We start from the raw sequence: 21117 nt of genomic DNA, 5'->3' as shown, positions 1-21117 counted from the left end.
CATCTGCCAATCCTTCTCTTTTTGCTGAGGAAGACTGGCCCTGGGCTAACACCCATGCCCATCTTCCTCCACTTTATACGGAATGCCACCAGAGCATGGCTTGCCAAGCGGTGCGTCGGTGCGCGCCCAGGATCTGAACCAGCGAACCCCGGGCCGCCGCAGTGGAGCGCACGCACTTAACCACTTGCGCCACCGGGCCAGCCCCAAGCCTTCGGTTTTAACCTTAGCCTCAGACTCGGTGTGGCTGGAGCATGCAGTGCAAGGAGGCAGGGAGGGAGGAAGAGAGCACATTCTGGATGCCCCCAAAGGCGTTTTGACCTGATCACGTAACCCCCACCGCACCTTCTCCTCCTCTCCACAGTGCTGTCTGCACATGTCTCAGCAAGACAACTGGAGCATTCTCCACCTTCCACCAGGAGGAAAGGAGTGGGGTATCCACCTAGGAGGTGGTGGGCTCCCTCCTCAACTAAGGACAGAGGGAATGCTCCAGAGGCACAATGCCCAGGGGACCAGACATCAAGAACCAGGTCGTGTATGTCAGGATGGGGTTCAAGGAAGCCAGCTTCCCAAGCGAGAACCACAACCCAAGTTGTATTGCAAGAGATCACCAATTCCAAAGCCATTTTTGGTCCCATAAAGCCCAAGAGGAGAAAATTCCTTACCTTAATTCTCCAAATCCCAAGATATTCCAGCTTTAGTTCAGCAAAGGACAGTTCTCAAGTCCCTCTGGAGTGCTGAATGGGTATGTATTTTTTTCAGATTAAAGGCACCGAAATCCCAGGTATAACAGGATTCTAGAAATATACAAGAAAAAAAACAGGGAATTATTAGTATCAATGCTTACCTTGAATAGATTTGGTAATGAGATGTTTCATTTATTTAAAAAATAAGAACTGCATATTTACTATATACTAAATGAGAAACATCAGAAGAGCAGGCATTTATTGAGTCACTATTATGTGCCAAGTACTGTGTCAGACATTTAAAAACTTTAAGCCATTTAATCCTGTGAGACCAGTTTTGATAGCAACATATTTCAGAAGTCACATAGGCAGCCAGGCCAGAACTGATGCTCAGATCCTGACTCTGGAGCCCCCACCCATCCATCCCCAAAAGCTTTTCATTCATCTGATTCCAGGAATTTTGAGTTGAGGGGAATGAGCAACATACCCAATAACTTCATTCTGAGTACAGCCTGTCCCTCAATGCCCAGTCCATTACGCAGACAGCGGATTATGTGAATCATGGGAGCTGCATCAGATTAACTTTGCTATAGCTTTATCTGAGCCCAACACTGTCATCTAGTCACATGTGATCCGTGGACATCATGCATTACACAGGGAATGAAAAATGTGGCCTCACCAGAGATTCTTATCCTAACTGATAATCGAGATGGCTACATGAGGTGGCCAGAAGGGGTGGGACAGTGTGGCAAATGGGACATGGGGTCACCCCTGGTCTTACCAGCTCTGGGAGGACCTCCTAAGATACCCCAAAGCAGGGCCAATGCTCAGCCGGGTGGATTCGGACACTGACCTTCTCTTCTCCTTTAAGGGATAGTGTGACACCCACAGAAAACCATACTATTACATTTACAATAGGGTAGTCCTTCCCCTTCCAGATCTCCCTCCTACTCCCTCCCAAACCTCCAGCATCTGGGCAGCCAATCATCAAGGAGAGGGGGCTTGGGGAGCACTGATCCAGAATAAAGAACACTGACAAGTCCTGGAAGGGAATTTGTCCTTAAGTCTGGGAACAGCTGGAGAATGTCCTTGCCCCACAGCTGAGAGCAGAGGCCAGGCGGCCGGGATTCCCCACCATCAATTCCCTCTCTCTCCTCCAGGAAAAACTTGGCCGTAACTTGCTACTCTGAGGCCCTCTGGTTGGTTGTCACTTTCCTCCCTCAGATGTGTATCACGGGCAGACCTCCAACAGCTCTGCGAGCCCTAGGGAGTTCCCGTCTCCTCCCGTCCAGCGCTGCTTTAATCCCTCCTGCGCTCAGAATCCCAGTTCCCAGCAGGAGAGGCTGAATTCCCCTCACTCAGAGAAGTCCCCTCCACTAGCAACACGCTCCGAAAGATGCCCTCCTCAGCACCTCCACACTCCCGCCCTGGGCAGCCTCCCACGCTTCTCAGGCATCTGACCAGGAAAGCACTTTTTGCCGAAATGCATTCGCTTCATTACCCAAACAGGGCAGCAGCCCAGCTTCCCAGTCGACTGTGGGCTCTTGTCAGACCGCCTGGGTTGGCGGCCCAGTTCGACTACTGAAAAAGTCTGCTTAGGAGGCTGAGCATGTTACTGAAGCTCTCGGGGCCTCAGTTTCTCTTCTTCCAGGTTTGTTCTTAGTGTTAAGTGAGAATCTTTGCAGAGCGGGCACATGGCCTGGCACAGTCTGAACACTTAGAAATGTCAGGGGCCAGCCCCGGTGGCCTAGTGGTTAAGTTGAGCACGCTCCGCTTCAGCGGCCTGGGTTCGGTTCCCAGGCACGGACCTACACCACTCTGCTAGCGGCCATGCTGTGTTGGAGGCCCACATACTAAAAAATACAGGAATATTGGCACAGACGTTAGCTCAGGCTGAAACTTCCTCAGCAAAAAAAAAGAAAAAAGAAATGTCAGCTACTATTAATACCACTTAAGCAAATGCTGGGGTCTTACCTTCTAAGTCTCCTCCCAATAAGGCCAAAAAGGTCTCCCCTCTTCCTCTCTCACCACCACGACTTAGTGTAAGTGCTCAGTGCACGGGGCTAAGGGAACAAGTGAGGCCGATGTGCATGGAGCCTAAGCGTGAGGATTGCATCAAAGATGCTCGGTTCCTGGCCTGACCATGACCCTCACCTCTCAGTTTACTCATCTGTGAAATGGGGTGGATTATAACACTTCCCATCTCCCGGGTGTGCCTCCAGGACTGAACGAGACAGTGCATGCAAGAGGTGCCCTATAAACTATAAGGTGCTAGATAAATGTCATGAATCTAACAACAGCACCATTCACGAGCACACTCCATACAGGACACTTTGCTGAGGAACGTTTTCCCAGGACCTCAGTGAGCACCCACAATGACCCAAGGAGGTCAGGTCACAGTGTGACCCTCATCCCCATTTTACAGACGTGGAAATTACAGCTCAGAGAGGCGAAGGTGGCTGCCTGACACCAAACAACAAGTATGTAGCTGAGTTGCTGGTTTGCAAGCTCACTCCCCTGCTCCTTGTAGGGGGGCAGCAATAACACAGAACATCAGCTCCTGCGCAAAAAGAACCTCTGTCCAAGGCAGCCAAACTGATTAATGTTTTTAATTAATGCTTTAAAACCACACACATGGAGCATTGTTCCATGGAAATTAAGGAGCTAAAATTTCTAAGTTTCTCCCAGGAGTTGGGCCAGCCAGAGGGAGGGGGTCCTGGGCTGGCCAGGGCGCTCCAGAGTGGGAAGGTCATAGCCCGGCCTCAACGCACTGAGCCCGGCAGGCAGTACAGCACTTCCCACCCATAGAGACTAGCCAGGGAAAAGGAGACTGGGCCAGCACAGGATGACAGGACTCGCGTGGCCACTCCTCCTCAGGAATCCGGCAACCCCTGCAGGAGGGGGAGCAGGGGTGCCGAGAGAGGCCCCACAGGTAGCATGTGCCAGGGTCCTGGACCTGAAGGGTCAGGTAGGTCTGCTCCCAGACCCTCCGCCCTGACTCTGTGTCCCCAGGACGGGACATCTACCTGCTCTGCGGTTGACAGAGATACCCTGCACCTGAGCCAGGGAGCCGTGGGCTTTCTCAGGATGCTGACAGTACTTCCCTGGTGTCGCTAGGGATGGCAGAAGACCAGTGCTGGGCCCAATGCTGTGCTCTGATGAAGGAGGAAGTGAGAGGCAGACTGGGGCCCGACGCCGGCCCCTCAGCTGTTGTGCCCTGGGATCTTCTTTGCTCTGCTGGTAGAATTCCAAGTGTGTCACAGTCTCAGAGCGTCTACTCCTCTCCCACAACCCAAAAGGCAGGGATGTATTATCTTCCTTTCTCCAACGAGAAGGAGAGATACATGGAGTGTGAGCATCAAATAATTAATCGCCAGCTCCGCTACGAGCAAGGCCGCCTCAGCATCAGGGCAGCCAGCCTAGAATGCTACCTGGACGTTGCCTGGGCAGTGGGGCTGACGAGCACACTGAGGCAGCCAGGACCAGCCACCCTATTGGGCAGGAGCCCTGGGCAGCTCAGCAGGAGACAGAGCCAGCATGAAATGAGCGACTGCACTGGACACCTGACTTGGAAATCATCCAAGTGCCATTCGCTCCCTGTACACAGACCATGGAGGGTGACTGCAGCACCCACAGGAGCAGAGGACAGGACAGCTCCCCCACAAAGCCCCTGAGAGCAGGCCCTGGGCATGGGATGGGCCTGCTCCCCGCTGCTAAAGGCCTCGGAAAAGAACATAAATACACGTGCTCCCGTGCCTCTCCTGGAGGGTCAGTAAAGCTGGTGAAAGCCTCCAGCCTGGCTCACACGCTTGCCCCGGATTCTATGAAATTCAGCAGGACTGAACGCAGAGGCAACGTGCAGACTCAGCATACAGGCTGCCTGGGTCAGAGCTAGTCCCCACCAGCTAACAGCTGTGCACTCTAGGCAGTCTACTTCACCTCTCTGATCGTCATCTAAAAATCAGCACTGGTAAGAGCAGTTACCTTCCCGGACTTGGGTGGGGACGCACTGCAGCATATGCAGAATGCTTAGCAATGATGTTTGGCTCAGAGTCTACTATTCTCAGTGTCTAATTGCTGTCATTTTCCCTATTGCCTGGCAGGCAGATTAGACAGTTCTAATTGCATCCCAGCTCTGCCACTTCCTGGGAATGTGACCATGGACCAATCGCTTGACTTCCGTATGCCTCAGTCTCCTCATCTATAAAATGTGGGCACACCCACCAGCCATATGGGACCACCAAGGATGACAGGGAGTGCAGCTGAACAAGTGATACAGCATGAGCTTTCAAGAATGAAAGTCCCAACCCAAACTGAGGGACATTCTGCAAAGCCACTGGCCTGGACTCCTCAAAAATGTCAAGGGGAAGAACACTCGGGAAACTGCTCCAGAATAAAGGGGGGCCTCGGAGACATGGCCCCTAAATGCCACTGTGATCCGGAATCGGGAAAAAATACTCCAAAACGACATTATTGGGACAACTTATGAAATTGTGTGTGGCCTGTGGATTAGATAATACAATTGTAGCAAGGCTCAATTTCCTGAGTTTGATCATTACACAGAAGTTATGTAAGAGAAAGTCTTTGTTCTTAGGAAACACACGCTGAATATTTAGGAATAAAAGGGCACGTCTGCAACTTACTCTCAAATGGTTCAGGAAAAAAATTGTGTGTGTGTGAATGGGTGTGTGTGTGTAGGGAGTGGGGTGGAGTGAGTTAACAATTGGTGAATCTGGGTATACAGCAGTTCTCTGTATTATCCTTGTAATTTTTTCTGCCAGCTTGAAGTCATATCCAAATAAAAGCTGACCAAGGGCTGGGAGCAGGACAGCAGAAACAGGCCTAAAGGGCTGAGTATGAACCATCCATGCAGGACAAAAACACAAGCCTTTCCCACAAAACCCATGCCACCTTATAGACAAATGTTATGACTTATTGTGTAGAAAACTACAAAGGATAAAACTAAAATGTAATTTGAACCACCACCGCCTCCCACCAAGAAAAAGACATGGACAGCTACTTCCGTTACTACGCCCTGGGGCCAGGCATGGAGGGTCCACATCCTTGCCATCAAGCAGCGAGCCAGGAGAGGCATCCTGGAGAAGGGTAGAGGCAGCATGAACAACCACAGCCAAGGCTGCCTTTCGCTATATGCCAGGCAGAGTTATGAGAGCTGTGTGCATCTTGAGTCACTGGATCCTCCTGAGAACACTTAAATTTAGCAAATTCTATTGTTATCCCATTTCACATTGCAGGAAACTGAGGCTGGAGGGAAGCCCAGGTTTTTATCTGGAGCATGGGTGGGCTGGGATTTGAGCCCAGGCTGCCACCCTGGGATTTCCACAGGCAGAAGGGAAGCAGCCACTCCAGGCCAAAGGGGCAGCCAGCACCAAGACCAGCCCTTCCCGTGAAGCTGAGGCCCCAAGCCCAGTAATGCTGAGGTCTCAACACAGCGGGAAGCTGCGAGGTGCCCAGACTCCATCGTCCCTGTCCTGTGTCCCCCGACCAGCGCCGCCCCAGCAGTGTACACAGCAGCTGTTCAACGCCTGTTTGTAGATGCTCTCACAGACATACATCTTTTTTTCCAAGGAGTTCAACAATGCACAGATGGTCTCCGGGAGACCCAACGAACTGGGGACGTCAGCCTCATTGGGGAGCAGAAACAGGTCTGGGGACAGGGATGGGGAAGGGTCTTCGTTGAAAACCCTCTGATCCCTTCTGGGTTGTGTCTTATGAAGGACTTATCTATTCAACAAGTTTTTGTTTCTTTTTTTGAATACAAAGGCCGAAAACGAAATTTACCCAGTTACCGTGCGAGCCTGCTCTGGTATGAAGCAGTGAGCCAGGCCATGCTGGACAATGCTGAGTCCTGGTACACAGCTGTCCCTCACTACACATCCTCCTACTTTCAGAGGTGGAGGGACTAGAAGAATTAACGACCGGAAGAAGGAAGCAGCAGCACCCATTATCCTTGAGGGTGGTGGATCTGATCACCAAGAGACCAGACTGTAGGTCCCTGAAACTCCAGAACTGCTGCTGAGGCAATGTGGGAAAGCCACCTCAAGTAATCCCAACAGCTATCCAGCTCCAACATGTGCCAGGAACTGTGCTGTGCTCTCATCTCCATGACCACCCAGAAGGCGGTTGGGGACTCTTATCACTCTTATCAGAAACTAAGGCAGGGGGCCAGCCCTGGGGCGTAGTGGTTAAGTTCACGCACTCCGCTTAGGCGGCCTGGGGTTCGCGGGTTCGGATCCCCAGCATGGACCTATGTACCACTCATCAAGCCATGCTGTGGCAGCATCCCATATATATATAAAGTAGAGGAAGATGGGCACGGATGTTAGCTCAGGGACAGTCTTGCTCAAGCAAAAAGAGGAAGATTGGCAACAGATGTTAGCTCAGGGCCAATCTTCCTCACCAAAAAAAAAAAAAAAGGAAACTAAATTAGGAAAGTGCCTAAGCTCTCTGCAGAGGAGGCTGGCGAGGAGCACAGAAGTCTAGCTCCAGAAACTGGGCTGCTAAACCCTACACCTCCCCTGGGAGGGAGAGTGAGGACCCATCAGTGTCTGATGAGGAAAGGATTTTGAGTCAGAGACTCCTGGGTTCTGGGCCAAGATCCTCCTAAAAGTTGCATGCGTGGGTCAGATAGCATTCGGCAGTACTACCTTGGGTGTGGATTAAAGGAAAAAACACATGGGAAAATATTTTGTAAACTGTAAAGTGCCGTGCAAATCTCCCCATCGAAACAGAAAGCGTGGTGGCAGCCTGGGGAAGAAGAAGGCTTCTGGAGGGTCCACCTTACCAGACAGCTTTCCCTGAAGCATGGAAGCATTTCACCTCCTGGCCTTGTGCCTCAAAACTTTCCTTTTTGTACCTACATTTACCTTCAACTTTCCCTCACAAACATCCTCTCACCTCCCCTCCCACCCTGGGGGTGTTAAATTATTAAATCAACCCCAAAGGTAAATAGTTTTCATTTCTCCAACCCCAAAAACCTCCCTTCCTGCCGGCATGCTTTCGGTCTTGTCACCCAGAACATCAAAGCATTGCTTTCGGTAAAAGCTTCTCAGATGGCTCAGGTGACAAGCGTAGATAAAAACAACCCACCACACGCTGGGCTGTGCAGCACCTTCTCGGCGCCCCCCATGGGGAAGCGAGTCGGCTGGGCAGAACTGTAGGGGTAGACGCTTTGCAGAGAGGCAAATGCCCTGCCCCTCCCTCTCCAGGTCCAAATCTGCTGGGTGATCTTGCGAGTCCCATCCCCACTTGGGACCTCTTGCAAACAAAGGGCGTTGGACTGGGCAATCTCGAGGTCTCTTTCAGATCTAAAATTCACTGATTCCATCTCATCCTCCCTGCTCACAGTCTCTACTTCCTGAACCGTAATGACAGTTCATTTATATACAGGAAAAAAAAGAGACTACGTAGTTGCTTATACGCTGGGCTGTAGTTTTTGGTGACTCACAGAGGAGAAAATACATATTTCCACTCAGCTCAGAAGAGTGGTCCCTCCATTCTCCAATTACTCAAATGATGTAAAGTCACTGGGCCAATAGGACCCTTGGGGAAGTTCCAGGCTACTGGGAGTTCAAACGTCAGTGAATGTAAGTTAAGCAAGGAATTTCCCACGGCGGACAGGTGCATCAACAGGTGGGCTGGATGGAGATTCCCCTCCCTCCCTGAGAAAACCATCCCTTACCTATTCACTCTCCATCTCAGTAAGTCACTTTCTAGGGAGCCAAGGAAACACTGGTCCAACACTGGCCCAGGGCCCACTTTCCAGGAAGTCACACCCACAGAATGAAGGTCACCTCTTCCAGGAAGCCAATGTTGAACCACCGTCACCCCAAACCCCCTAGATTACAAACTCCATAAGAGCAGCAATAGTGCCTGACATGTAAAAGGAGCTCAAAAAACATTGACAAAATAGTAAATCTTTGCTGAATGATTTAATCACACTGCTTCCATAAAGCTTAAGTAATTCCATCCCCCAAAATACTGGGTGCCTGTTATGTGCTAGGCCCTGGGAATAAACAGTGAACAAAGCAGACATTTGTCCATCCAGCCATCATTCAAAGAAGCTGCTGAAAGAGCTGGCAGAAGATGGACCTTCAGCTGTCAGCCCCCTTTGGAGGCTGTCTTGGCTGAAGACAATGACCTTGCTCAAGGTCACATATCCTTCCCAGTGAGCCCACATACAATGACTGGTCAACCCTCATCTCAATTCTGGACACTTCTAAAGGTCCATTCCTGCTCCAGGGCTCCCATGGGGTTGGCTGAGGCCTTTGCTGGGACACTGTCACAACTTGACTTCTCCCTCTGCTCAATCTTGATTTCTCCTCCCTCAGTTTCATAGCTGTTGATCACAAAGGCACCCATAACGAACACCTTGCTTACTAATCTACATCTCAGCATCTGCTACCCAGGGAACCCAACCTGCATCAAGAAGGTTCTTATGATTGATGCTCAGGCCCTGTGCCACCAGGATGAGGGCTCTAGGACCAGGATGGCAAACAGACCATTCCTAGATGAGAACTGCTTCTTTGGAGGGCCCTATTGACAAGGATGCTGGAGCCTGAGTTCAAGGCTACAATCAATGAACGAGAGCTGTGAAGCAGCAAGCATCTGTCATTGTTTTTATGTGTGGATGAGCCCAGACCCTTGAGGTAGAGGCTCATTTTCTTCATCTTGTTCCCCCAGCACCCAGTACCGGAGAGGAGCTCAGTAAAACCTCTGCTGAATGATTAGATGATGACTGGATCGATAAATGGATGGATGGACAAACATATTTGGTTGAACAAGGAAGTCACACCTAAAGCAGCCAGACAATAAATAAGAAGTACTGATGATGTGGTGTAGGTTAAATTATGCAACTCATGTAAAGTGTTTATCACGGTTCTCAAGGAACATTAACAATGATGATGACAACTAAACCCCTCAGGGAGAACTTCCTAGAGGAGGTGACCTGTGATCAGGAGGAAGGAAATGAGAGGATGGAGGAAGCCACGTGAAACAAGAGAAATGAGACATTAGCATTAGCAAACTGAGTCCTGACTCTGCTCATCAGATACGGAGTAAATAACAACCCCCTCATTACAGGGCTGCTGTGACAGCCCAGTGATGTAAGATGGGGGAAGCCATTCGCAGCCATAACATCCACCACTCTGAATGTGGGCTATGATGCTCTCATCACCAGCGGAGGCAGCAGCTGACAGGCGGTCCTGGATGTGTACTGCAGTTTGGAGACTTAATCCTACAGCGACAGGAAGCCATTAAGGTTGTGGAACAGAGGTGCTAGGCGACAGCTTCAGAACTAATACAAGATTTCTTAAATAATCCATCCCCTAGGTTGTCAGCAGTTGCTTCCACCCCACAGCGTGCCGTGCTCCTGAAGCAGATGGGGACTTGAGGGGGAGGGGGCGGCAGATGCAGCCTCAGGGGCAGAATCAACACTGGAGAACCCCAAGCCCCAGCCTCAGTCCCCCTAAGAAATGTACAGACCCTGGGGGCCATCCTCAAGCACCCGTCCGACCCACCGAGCATCCTCATTTCTGAGGGTGATGCCCAGAGAAACAGATGGGAGTGCCTGAGGCAAAGGGGAATAAATAGGAGCATGGTGTTTGCACAAACAAGAATAAATGATGAGAATAATGGAAAAGGGATAAAGTTTACTTTGGAAAATTACGAAACAAGTGATGTCACAGAGGCTATCTGTTAAACAGTATAGTGTATTCTAGAAAACACAGATGCCTATGTTTTCTACTACACATGCTACATGTCCCTGAGCTGGGAGCATCTAAAACGCTAAATGCTGGGGCCATCAGAGGTGGCAGGCAGGGGTGACAACTCAAAGAACCAACCTCCAAGCCAGCCAGGACGCTGCGTGTCAGGTTGAAGGTACAAGTCACAGGGAGGCAGTAAAGCTCAGAGTTGACGCAGAAAGGTTTTGCTACCGAGCGACCTGGGCCGGATCTGAGGCTCCATCACTTCCTTCCTGCATGACCTGGGCTAGGTAGGGCCCACCTCCCTGAGCCTCGGACCATATCTGAGATACGAACCTACCAGAGCGCCTGTAGGAATGAACACAACCTACGGGAAGCGCCTGTCACACAGCCAGGGCTCAGTAAGTGGACGCTGCTGTCATGTAATCACAGGTCAGGGGCCTACAGACGAATCAGGGAGGGCTACCCTTCCCAGCTGCACTCACAAATCCCTAGGGGTTCAAGAGAGTCTCCTGGGAGGCCCTTCCTGGGGGCTCGATGGAGTTGGGGTGGGGGCAGCAGGGGGACCATGACCCCATTTTAACCCAAACAGCTCTGCTTTAAAAGTTACCAGCATGAGGCCTGCATGTAGGTTTCAGTTGTGCCAAAGGGGATTGAGGGCTTTAAGAAAGCACAAAAGCTTCAAACCTTCATCCTCTTACCTCACTCAAGAAAAACATGAAGCCTCAAGAAACCAAGGGGCTCAAGTAAACTCACACAGCAGTCAGCGGCAGGGAAGGGACGCAGCGGGAGACCCTGAACCTCACACAACAGGCAGGTAGTTCAAGGCCTGGGGTGGTTGGGTACATACTCCGAAGTCTGCTGCCCGAAGGTACAAGACTCTCAAGCTGTGGGCTTGGGGCGGGACCCCCGGTGCCTCGGCACCCCAAATGCAAGTCCACAAGCCTCACTCTCAGAGCCTGGTTAAGAGAGCAAAAAGGAGACCAAGTGGAGAATCCAGTTCCAGGCAGAGAGAGAGTGCCCCCTCCACTTCCCTAAAGAGGGACAGTCTCCCCCAGGTCACTTCCCAGAACTGAACTGGGGCTGGACGAAGGGCCCTGCAGGCTGCCCCTCCAGGGGCCCTCGGGCAAGAAGGGGACTTTCACCCACAAATGCCAGGAATGAGAGAGGTAAGGAGCCAAGCAAGAAAAACCAGTCCCTTCCTTGTCAAGAAATCACAGCTCCCAGATACTCCAACGGGTCTTGTCCGAAGTCATGCATGGCTCTCCATCTGCCCACTACGTAGGCCCATCCAAGCAGTTACACAACTTCTCCCCAAGCAGAGAGGATAGAAGAAGAACAAGACTTCTCACAAATGAAAATGCTCTCAAGTGACCACAGGTCAACTGTCAACTCAAGAATCAGCACAAAGGAAGGAAACACTAGCATCAAAGAACAGATCGATCCTACAGAAATTACTCAGAACAGCCACTCATCTCCAGCCTCATCAGTGCCAGGCACTGGTGGGCTTTCCACATGACCACTAAGCCTGAAAGACAACTATACTGTCCCCAAGTGACAGACAGGTAAAAGGAGCCTCAGAGAGCTTCCCCAAGATGCAGTCAGGTTTGAATGCATACTGTATGGAGTGTCCTGTGCTAAGAGTAAGACCCCCATAATAAAGCCCCTTCCCAAGTCTCTCTTGCGTTTCCCCACGTCCTTTCAATTAGAAATCCTTTTTTTAAGGACATTAAATCTGGTTGAGGTCAATTCTATTCAACAAGGAAGACGCAGATTGCCCAGCATGGGAGGGGCGCCAGCAACAGCGATGCTACCATCAGAAATACTATACAGGGGAGTTCTGCTCCACATAAGGATTGGAAAAGATGATCTCTGAGGTTTCTTTTACCCCCAAGATTCCATAAGTCTAAATGGAAATTCCAATTCACATCCAATTATTCCCTTGAGTTGAACGCAGGCACTTCTACAAATCCAAAGATGTAAGCTTCGCTCTTCCTCAGGGACAACAAGGCTCATTAAAATTTATCCTGGCTTCTCCCAACTAGCCTCAGCCTTCCTGGGGAGGAAGGTTCCAGCTGGAGAGGCAGGCGAGGACTCCAGACACACAAGACAGACAGGCAGAGATAAACAGAGCTAGAAGAGCCCCCGACCCCACAGGATGTTGTGGCGAGATGAAGCAGCAAGAGAAAATCGGAGAAAGCCATCTAGAAACGCAAGCAGCACCACAAATAAAGACTTAACGGGAACACACAGGGACTTTTCTTCATTTTTTTTGAGCTAGGAAGCTCAAAAATAGTTGAAAGAGCTGTATCTCAAAACTTTCTGAAGAAAAATCCTGTCTTGTTCATCAGACAAATCTAGGGGGACAAGTGTTAAGTTTGAAGTCATTGAGACGACAAGGGCCAGTTCAGATTCATGCCGAACTCCACGACGGGAGTGAGGAGCAGAGTTTCCATCCCAGCCTTCAAACTCAGGAGCCAGTGTGCTAATCAGCCTTTCACACAAAGGCTCCATTTTGAAGCTCTCTCATTTTAAGCAAAGGCTGCATTGCAACCGCCTCAACTTGAAGGCGTCCGCATGGAAAGGAACGAACATGGCTGGTGCAGCAGCCAAAATCAGCATTCCCAAAGAGAGTTAGTAAACAAGCAGATGAAGAAAAAAAAATTGGCCCTATTAAGGATAAAAAAGTATAAATTTAACAAGAGACTGTTTTGCATCTATTGAATTATAACTTTTTTAAGCTAATAATACCCAGTGTCGAAGAGGCTGTGGTAAATCTGGCATACCCACATGTTGATGGTGGCAGTGTAAACAACCTTATTTGAAAGTAATTTGGCAATATGGGTCGAGAGTCATAAAACTGTTCCTTTTGACTCAATAATCCTTCTGCTGAGAATTTGTCCAAAGGATTTTCCAAGAAGAGAAGAGTTATATGCACAAAGATGTTGATAGCACCCTCAAGTATTACAGCAAACTACTAGGAACCTTCATTTTCAACAACAGAGATGCTCTTTAAAAATGATCATTAGTAAGGCGCTTGAACAAAATGGAAAAATGCTTATCATATAACGTCAGATAAAAAACAGATCACAAAATATTCCCTACGTCCGTGCCTATATAAAACCCTAAGTTAATGTATGGACAGACATATCAGATATCTGAAAACAATCTGACTGGTCAAAAGGGGATGGTTATTGATTTTGTTTTCTTGTCCATTTCCATTCTTGGGAGTTACAATGCTGTTTCTGCAATAAAGGACAACAAATATCGATGATGATGATGATTTTATATGGGTAAAACTTCAATAACGTACAGAAAAAAATGGGCAGAACTCCGGGGCATCAGAAACAGAACTCAGGGTAGGAGAAATTATCAAACCTCAGAGGCCTTTGAGGATCAAGTCAAAGAAACATGATCTTTAATCAGAGAATGGAAAATGTAGGTACCCAATGGGTCATATATTAGCGACGTCAGTCTTCCAGCCCCTCGGTGCATCCGGCTGTATCTGATCATCTCAGCTTGGTGAGGTTCAGTCTTCCTCCCCACCACGCCCACAGTGCTTACACAGGAATAGAAAAACCCAGATCTGTGTGTATTTAAATGCGCATCCTCCTAAAACATAAAACCCTGCTGAGAGGCCTAGAAATAATTTAAATACTGAATTTCCTAAACTAAGTCTTTTTCAAAAAGGCAACTTGAACCAGTTTCTACACGTGGTGCTCGAGGTCATATGGAACTTTCGTTCTCTATGGGGGGGACCCAGGTGGGATTTCCAGTGTGGACAGCAATCTCAATGAACAGCTGTCTCCACTGACGGTCTGGGCAGGGGCGGTCAAGTCAGCAGTCAGGACTTTGGAGTCACAGGTAACCTGAGTCCAGTCCCGACTTCAACTCTTCCAGCCCTGTACCTTTGGACATGTAGTTCATCCTCGTGACCTCAGTTTTTGCATCCGTAAAATGGGGATATTTCAGGACCCTCCTGAAAGGGGTGTGGTGAAGATGAAGAAAAACGCACACACTCAGCAAGGCGCCTGGCAGCAGCAGGCACTCACTAACTGGTGGCTCTCTCCATTATTCTCATCTCCTAGTCTCCTTGTCTGATGGATCTGACTGAGGTCTTCATGAACCACGCGTGCGCATGAGGCACGTGCGAACGACCCAATGCAGTTCCACTCTAGCTGACATTAGGGTCACCTGGTTACTTCAAAAAGCACAGGCACCCCGGTCCCTCCTAGCACAATATCAGATTCTCTGGGGGTGGGACCCTAGCACAGCTATTTTCTAAAGCTGATCCCACTGTGTCACTGGGCTGGGGCACATCTAACTCAGGCAAGAGCAACCAGTGACTTCTCCTCCAAAACCCCACCCCCAGGAGAGCAAGAGGGGAGAGTCTTCCTTAACTTATTTAGGCCATGGTTCAATAGCTCCTCTTGGAACTATCAAGTGCTTTCTGAGTGACTGGCTAACGGCAAGGGGTTCCCCCACTCCCTGCCCTCCTGCTCAGCCCAGTAATGCTCTGCAAAGGAGGGAGGCGGGCCAGCTGGAGCAACCTGCCCCACAGAGGCCACTAAGAAGCATCTGACCAATATGAGCAGCAACCCGGATGAGACAGGGCTGAACCAAAGTCCCTGCGGCCATCGCTGCTCAAACCTGGCCTCCTTCCCACCCTTGTGTACAGACTTCCTGTGTGTCTCTGGCATAGTGACAGCAGATGGGCACTAACAGGCCTCCATGGGTGCACTGCATCTCTGGAGGGAGCAGGTGTGAAGGCAGGAGGACCACATCTGTGAGGCTGGGCGCCTGCAGACCCTCATCTGTGAAATGGGCATAACCCTCCCTGCAGGGTTGCTGCGGTTGAGACGCCAGGTGCCCAGTGCAGGCTCAGCAAAGGCTCTCAACCAACGTGGCGGGAGCTGTGGTTGGCATGAAGTGCCCCTCACAGGAGACATGGGGGCCACTCTTCCTGGGCGAAACATTAACCCTTCACCCCCAGCGCACAGGCCTCCAGGCCTTGCTGCCCCCAGCTCATCCCTGGGGTGCAGCAACAGCTGCTAAAGGGAGTGCAGGGCTCCCCCGGAGCAGGATGCCCTGCCTCTCCCCAGGGAAGGGAACAGCACCACCGCTCTCAGCCCACCTTCTCCAAGGGTGGCCCGAGTGGAAAAGGGGCTTGCTGGGCCATCTTCGGCACTCTCCCCCGCCCGGAAGTCTCATTTTGCAAGACTATTCAAAAGCCAGGACACTGCTCTTCCCTTCCCTATTCCCAAAGAACCCTTGATAAATACTTCCTGAGCCTCAATAACAATAGTCTGCATCTCTGTCACACTGACAACTGGCCAAGAACCTTCCATGCACATTACACACAGTAACTCCTGTAACCCTCAGGATAGCCTCTGGGGTTGATGCTATTCTTATCTCCATTTTACAGATGAGGAAACCGAGGCATGATAGGTCAGCTACCTTGCCAAAGGTCACACAGCAGAGCTGGATCTTGCAGCCTCGCAAGTTCCAGAGTCTGGCTCTGCTGTGCTACACCACAGCGCCCTGGCTCAAAGGCTGCTCCTTTCTTTGATTCCTCCGTCAGGTCAAAAACATTATTGGGCTCCTGCTGCATGCCAGCCCAGGGCAGGGAGCTGGAGACACTCCATGGGAAAGGACACAAGCTGCCCTCTCAAGAGCTCAGCTGATCCAGATATTCCTAAACCCCTCACAAACAATCCCGAACAGATCAAGGACTCCCGAAAACTTCTCTAAGCAGTGTGGACCTGGGCCACCTCCTGCGAAGGCTGGGCACGGGGCAGGGTCAGTGGGGCACGTGGCTTCAGGGGGCAGCCTGTGGGGTCAGGAAGACCTGGCCGTGAATGCCAGCTGCTCCCAGAGGTGCTGTGTGTGACCTGGACACGCCCCTCTCTGGCCCTCATCTGCAGAGCACGGATAATAATAGGACCCCGCCCAGAGCTGCTCTGAGGGGTAAATGGGAAACTCTGCAGAGTGCTCACAGCAAGCAACCGGGAATGTCTGCACTTGACCAAATGCCAGTCTGAAGACATGAGCCGTTGGGTGGTCAATGTCTCACTCAGAGCTGCTGAACTTCAGGGCTGGGGTGCGGAGGCCAGAAGGGGCCCCAAAAGGTATCCAAGAAGGGTCCCAGCCTGAAATGGATGGGCAGTTGTTAGGTAGGTCTGAGAAGCCCCGCAGCCAAAGAGAAAGGCATGAATTAAGATAAGGAGGTGGGATAGCCAAGGGTGGGGTTACCAGCTGGTTGAAGCAAACTATGGGCTGCAGAGTGGGATGCCTAGGACAGGGAAGAACAGATTGCAGCAGGTTTAATGACAGATCCCACGACACTGTAAATGCCCAATAATAGAGTGAACGAGAGAGAGATGCCACATTATGCCAGCAGAGGCAAACATGCAAGTGCATCTATAAACTCGCAACTGGAGGCTCTAAATGGCATCTGGGAAAGCTCTCACCATCCACAGGATGGGATTCCCTTTTACCCTAGTCTCCTGGGGCTGCCACCACAAAGTGCCACATGCTGGGTGGCTTACAACAACAGAAATCTACGCTCTCACAGTTCTGGAAGCTGGAAGTCCAAAATCAAGGTGTCAGCAGGGCCATGCTCTCTCAGAGGGCTCTGGAGAAGAATCCTTGCTTGCCTTTCTCCTAGCTTCTGGTTTGCTGGCAATCCTTGGTGTTCCTTGGCTGGTAGATACAGTCATCTAATCTCAGCCTCCATCTTCACATGCCTTTGTCCCCGTGTGTGTGTCTGTGTGTCTCCTTTCTCTTATAAAAATACCATTCATTGGACTTAGGGCTCACCCTACTCCAGTATGACCTCATCTTAATTTGATGACGTCTGCAAAGACCCTACGTCCAAATAAGGTCACGTTCACAGGTACCAGGTTAGGATCTGAACCTACCTTTTTGGGGGACACATTCAACACACTACACCCCCTTTACCACAACCTCCCAGATACGCTCCACTGGTCAGCTTTCACCTAAGCCAGCGTTCAGGCTAGCTGTGACCTCCCAGTGTCTTCACTTAACAGGGACACACAGGGTTCTAATGCAGAATCCCTGATGGAGCAAAAATGCACAGCACATTTGTAAGATGAGAGAAGCTGCACCAGCCAACCTGGACCTCATCTCCAGGAACTCCTGGATGCTGCACTCACATCAGTATGGCCTTGGCTTCCTAATGGTATTTTTGAAAGATGGCTGCCCCCACCCCACCCCACAGCTAGCCCAGAGCTCTGCACTCAAGAGGCACCCAGATCCAAGATGTCTGGACAACAGAGGTCCCCAGACCTGTACCTGCTGGAAAGGACAGGTGAGCACACATCCTATTCCCTAAGAGGCCAGGCAAGCAGGTATCACTGAGAAGGGGTTAATGCACTCCTGGGTGTCTGCAGGACCCTCCACATGGTTCTGACAGATCCAGAACTTTCCCAAGCTGCTGTCTGGAAAACTCTGTGCCATCTGTTTGTGCAATCAGCCAGGCAGTCCTTCCACAAACATTTCTCAAGCTCCACTCTCTTGTGCGTGATTGTTAGCTGGGCACAAACATGAGCAAGGAAGGAGAGGACAGAGAAGGAACGGGCGCTCCAAGGTCACAGGATTCCAGGGCCTTCAAACCCCAAGGTGCCCTCGCAAGGAAGCACTCAAGCATACCACAGGCATCAATAAATGTTAGTTGTGGTAAACTGACCAGACAGACTTTTCCAGTCCATAAATGAGGCACATGTGCTCAAATATTTTTTAATGACCAGCTGTGTGACCTTGGGCAAGTTACAGGACCCCCACGAGCAAGCTCATCTCCATATCTAGATCTATGAACCTGAGATTAAAAGGAGCCTTGAACTACTTGGCATATTTTTCCTTTTTGTCTTTATGGCAGGAGAAGTAATGACCAAGTAAGCTGTCCTGCCTTAGGAGATGTCTCAAAGCAGGCTGGAGAAGTAGGATGTGAACCCTCCCTGAAGTGGTCTCATTCTCAGCAGGGCCATGGAGCACATTCTGGGCCCAGCTGGACCAAGCCTTGTCTTAGGGGCTGGGCTGGGCCATGCACAGATCCCATGGTTCTGTCCAGAACACACACCAGATGAAGAACATCCCCCCTTCTCAGGGCTGTCCCAATGCTAGAATCTGTCATTTTTCTTCCTTCCCACCAGTATTGTATTGCGAGCCTACTTTATGCCCCATACGGGGGCTGAGGGTTAGGGTGAGAGGCGAGCAGACAAAGACCCAGTCTTAACGGGACTAATTGCAGGGGCCTCTCCTCCCTCTACCCCTTCTCCAAGCCCACCAGGAGCTGATCCCCCTCCTTCCCGATGCATTGTCCAGTTCACTCCTGATCTTCCGCAAGAGGCCCCAGGTCTAGTTTCCATTCAAAGAAAGGCCCTGCCCTCCTTCTGACCCCTCCTTTGTCACAGAGGTGGATGCGAATTCCTGTAAAAAGCACTCAACCTACAATCAGCCTGGGGCGATGTTCCAGGAGCTTCCAGAAACGAACAATCCTTACCTGAGGAGTTGTCAGGTGGCCCACCCTCCAATTAGTCTTCCAGAGCAGGCATCAGGGGGTTCCCTTCTGCAGGTGAGGGGTGGGCCTGGCTCAGCCGGCCAGCACACCTGCGGCGGCGCAGGGAGACCTGTGATGGAGGGAAAGGAGTCTGAGCACGTCCCAGGGAGGCAAAGGAGGAAGACACTCTGAAGTCCCCACCAGCAGGCGCTCCCTGCTGTGAACCCAAAAGAGACAAGGTGGAACCCAACAGACAAGCGGTTTCCACAAAAGTCCTTCCTACGCCCCACTATGGCCTGAACTTGACCCTGACGTCCCACCTGAACCAGAGCCCAGAGCCCAAGAAGGGGCGATGAGCAGGTACCACCCGGAGCTTCACCTAGAGGCGCTCAGAATCGTCAGCCAGCCCTTAACTTGGGAGCACCGTGCTCAGAACCAAGAAACTCCTTAGAGGCACGAACTGAGAAGTCAGGTGGCCCCAGAACTCCAGACTGAGCCATCCAATGGGGCAGCCACGAGCCATGTGTGGCTATTTAAATTTAAATAAGTTAAAATGAGTTCTTTAAAATGGCCATTCCTTAGTCACATGTGCCCAGGGGCTACTGTATCAGACAGTGCAGGTGACAGGACATTTCCATCAGCATGGAAAGCTCTACCTTGCTCCAGAGGCTCTCTCTGCCTCCAGAAGTGAAACAAGACCCACCACCTCTCTTCCAGGCCCCAGTTTACACCCAGCTTCCCAGAAGCGTAGTGGAAAATACGTCCACAGGGAGAGAAGTGGGTGATTGCTGAGAAATGAAGGCAAGAACAGTGGATGAGAGTCCTAGGATTTGAGGCCAGAGTGCAGTTCTGCCACCTACCAGGAGTGTGACTCCAAGCACATGAGTGTGTCCTCACATCATCTTTGAGTGCCTCTGCTTCCTCATCCATATATAGTGGGGGGCGACACGCTCCCTGCCTCTGGACCATTAAGTGACTCCATAACCCGGGTAAACCCAACACATAGAGCGATCGTATGGAAACTAACACTGCCATTAAAGTTTGCATTCTCTGAGATACTACCGTCATCCTTCTCTTCTTATTATGAAAACTTTACCAGCTACATCAATCCATCAGAATTTAATGGGGGCCGGCATGGTGGCGCAAGCAGTTAGGTGCGTGTGCTCCGCCAGCGGCCCGGGGTTCTCTGGTTCGGATCCCCGGGGGCACACCGACGCACCACTTGACAAGCCATGTTGTGGTGGCGTCCCATATAAAGTACAGGAAGATGGGCATGGATGTTAGCCCAGGGCCAGTCTTTCTCAGCAAAAAGAGGAGGATTGGCATCAGATGTTAGCTCAGGGTCGAGCTTCCTCACAAAAAAAAAAAAAAAAAGAATTTAATGGGCCTCTTAGTAATGACATTTGATTTCATGCAAACCAAGCAAGCTACCTCTCAGTACGCCACCTGCCAAATCCCTAGAACTAGAATTGCAATTCCAGTTGTCCAGTCACCAAGAAGACACAATGGAAGCTCTTTAAAGCCTCAAGCACTAGGATACCAGGTGACCCTGCATGGCCTGCTTATCTCCCGCGGTTCCTGCTCTGCGCCCAGCACTGGATACAGCTGACCCACCAGACACGCTGCTCCTTTGGGTCCGAGACCTTATCCGCCTGAACAGTGCCTTCTAAGTCGGTTTCAAAACCCAGAGCAGGCACTGCATGTCTTGGGATGTGCTCCCAATTCACACCCACGGGAGCCTAACCCCGATCTCCTCAGTGACGCCCCCGTGCAAGCTCCCGACGGCACTATCCGTCCCACCACTGGGCTCCTGGAGGCCCCTCACCTTGCTCAGGGCCTGGCACAGAGGGGGGCTCCACATGGGGCTCTCCAATAAAATGAACGGAGACGAAATAGACACAATCAAAAGGCAGCTGCCAGCTCCTGGGCATGGGCCAGAGGTGAGGACACTCAGCTGGAAGGGGCCAAAAGTCAGCGGGGGGAATCGCCTTCTCTAAATAATCCCAATTGCATGAGGAGGGCCGCCACCCATGCATCAAGGGCAGGGAGGAGAGAACAGGAAGGGTCCCCCGGAACCCCGGGTGGCTACCAGTGGCTGAGCACAACTGCATCCTCAGCAGCCTTCCCGTGACTTTGCCAGGAAGATGCCACCTTCCTGGTGATAGATGTGCTTATTACCTGAGACTTTTCA

The 21117-nt window shown here is 50.9% G+C and overlaps 1 long non-coding RNA gene across 19 annotated transcripts in view; it reads right to left on the bottom strand.

The window, feature by feature from the left end:
* The window catches only part of LOC131419616 (uncharacterized), a 237199-nt gene that overhangs the window by 86703 nt on the left and 129379 nt on the right, over positions 1 to 21117 (bottom strand). For 18 of the 19 annotated variants that reach the window (XR_009223296.1, XR_009223304.1, XR_009223300.1 and 15 more), the window contains one exon: positions 663 to 794. This is a non-coding gene — a long non-coding RNA (uncharacterized LOC131419616). Of the gene's footprint in view, positions 1 to 662; positions 795 to 18929; positions 19057 to 21117 lie in introns of all 19 variants that reach the window. The other variant, XR_009223297.1, reaches the window with a different exon arrangement.

The sequence above is a fragment of the Diceros bicornis genome, chromosome 21 (genome assembly GCF_020826845.1).
Source record: "Diceros bicornis minor isolate mBicDic1 chromosome 21, mDicBic1.mat.cur, whole genome shotgun sequence".
Taxonomy (NCBI): domain Eukaryota; kingdom Metazoa; phylum Chordata; class Mammalia; order Perissodactyla; family Rhinocerotidae; genus Diceros; species Diceros bicornis.
This window is presented reverse-complemented; position numbering and strand designations above follow the sequence as displayed.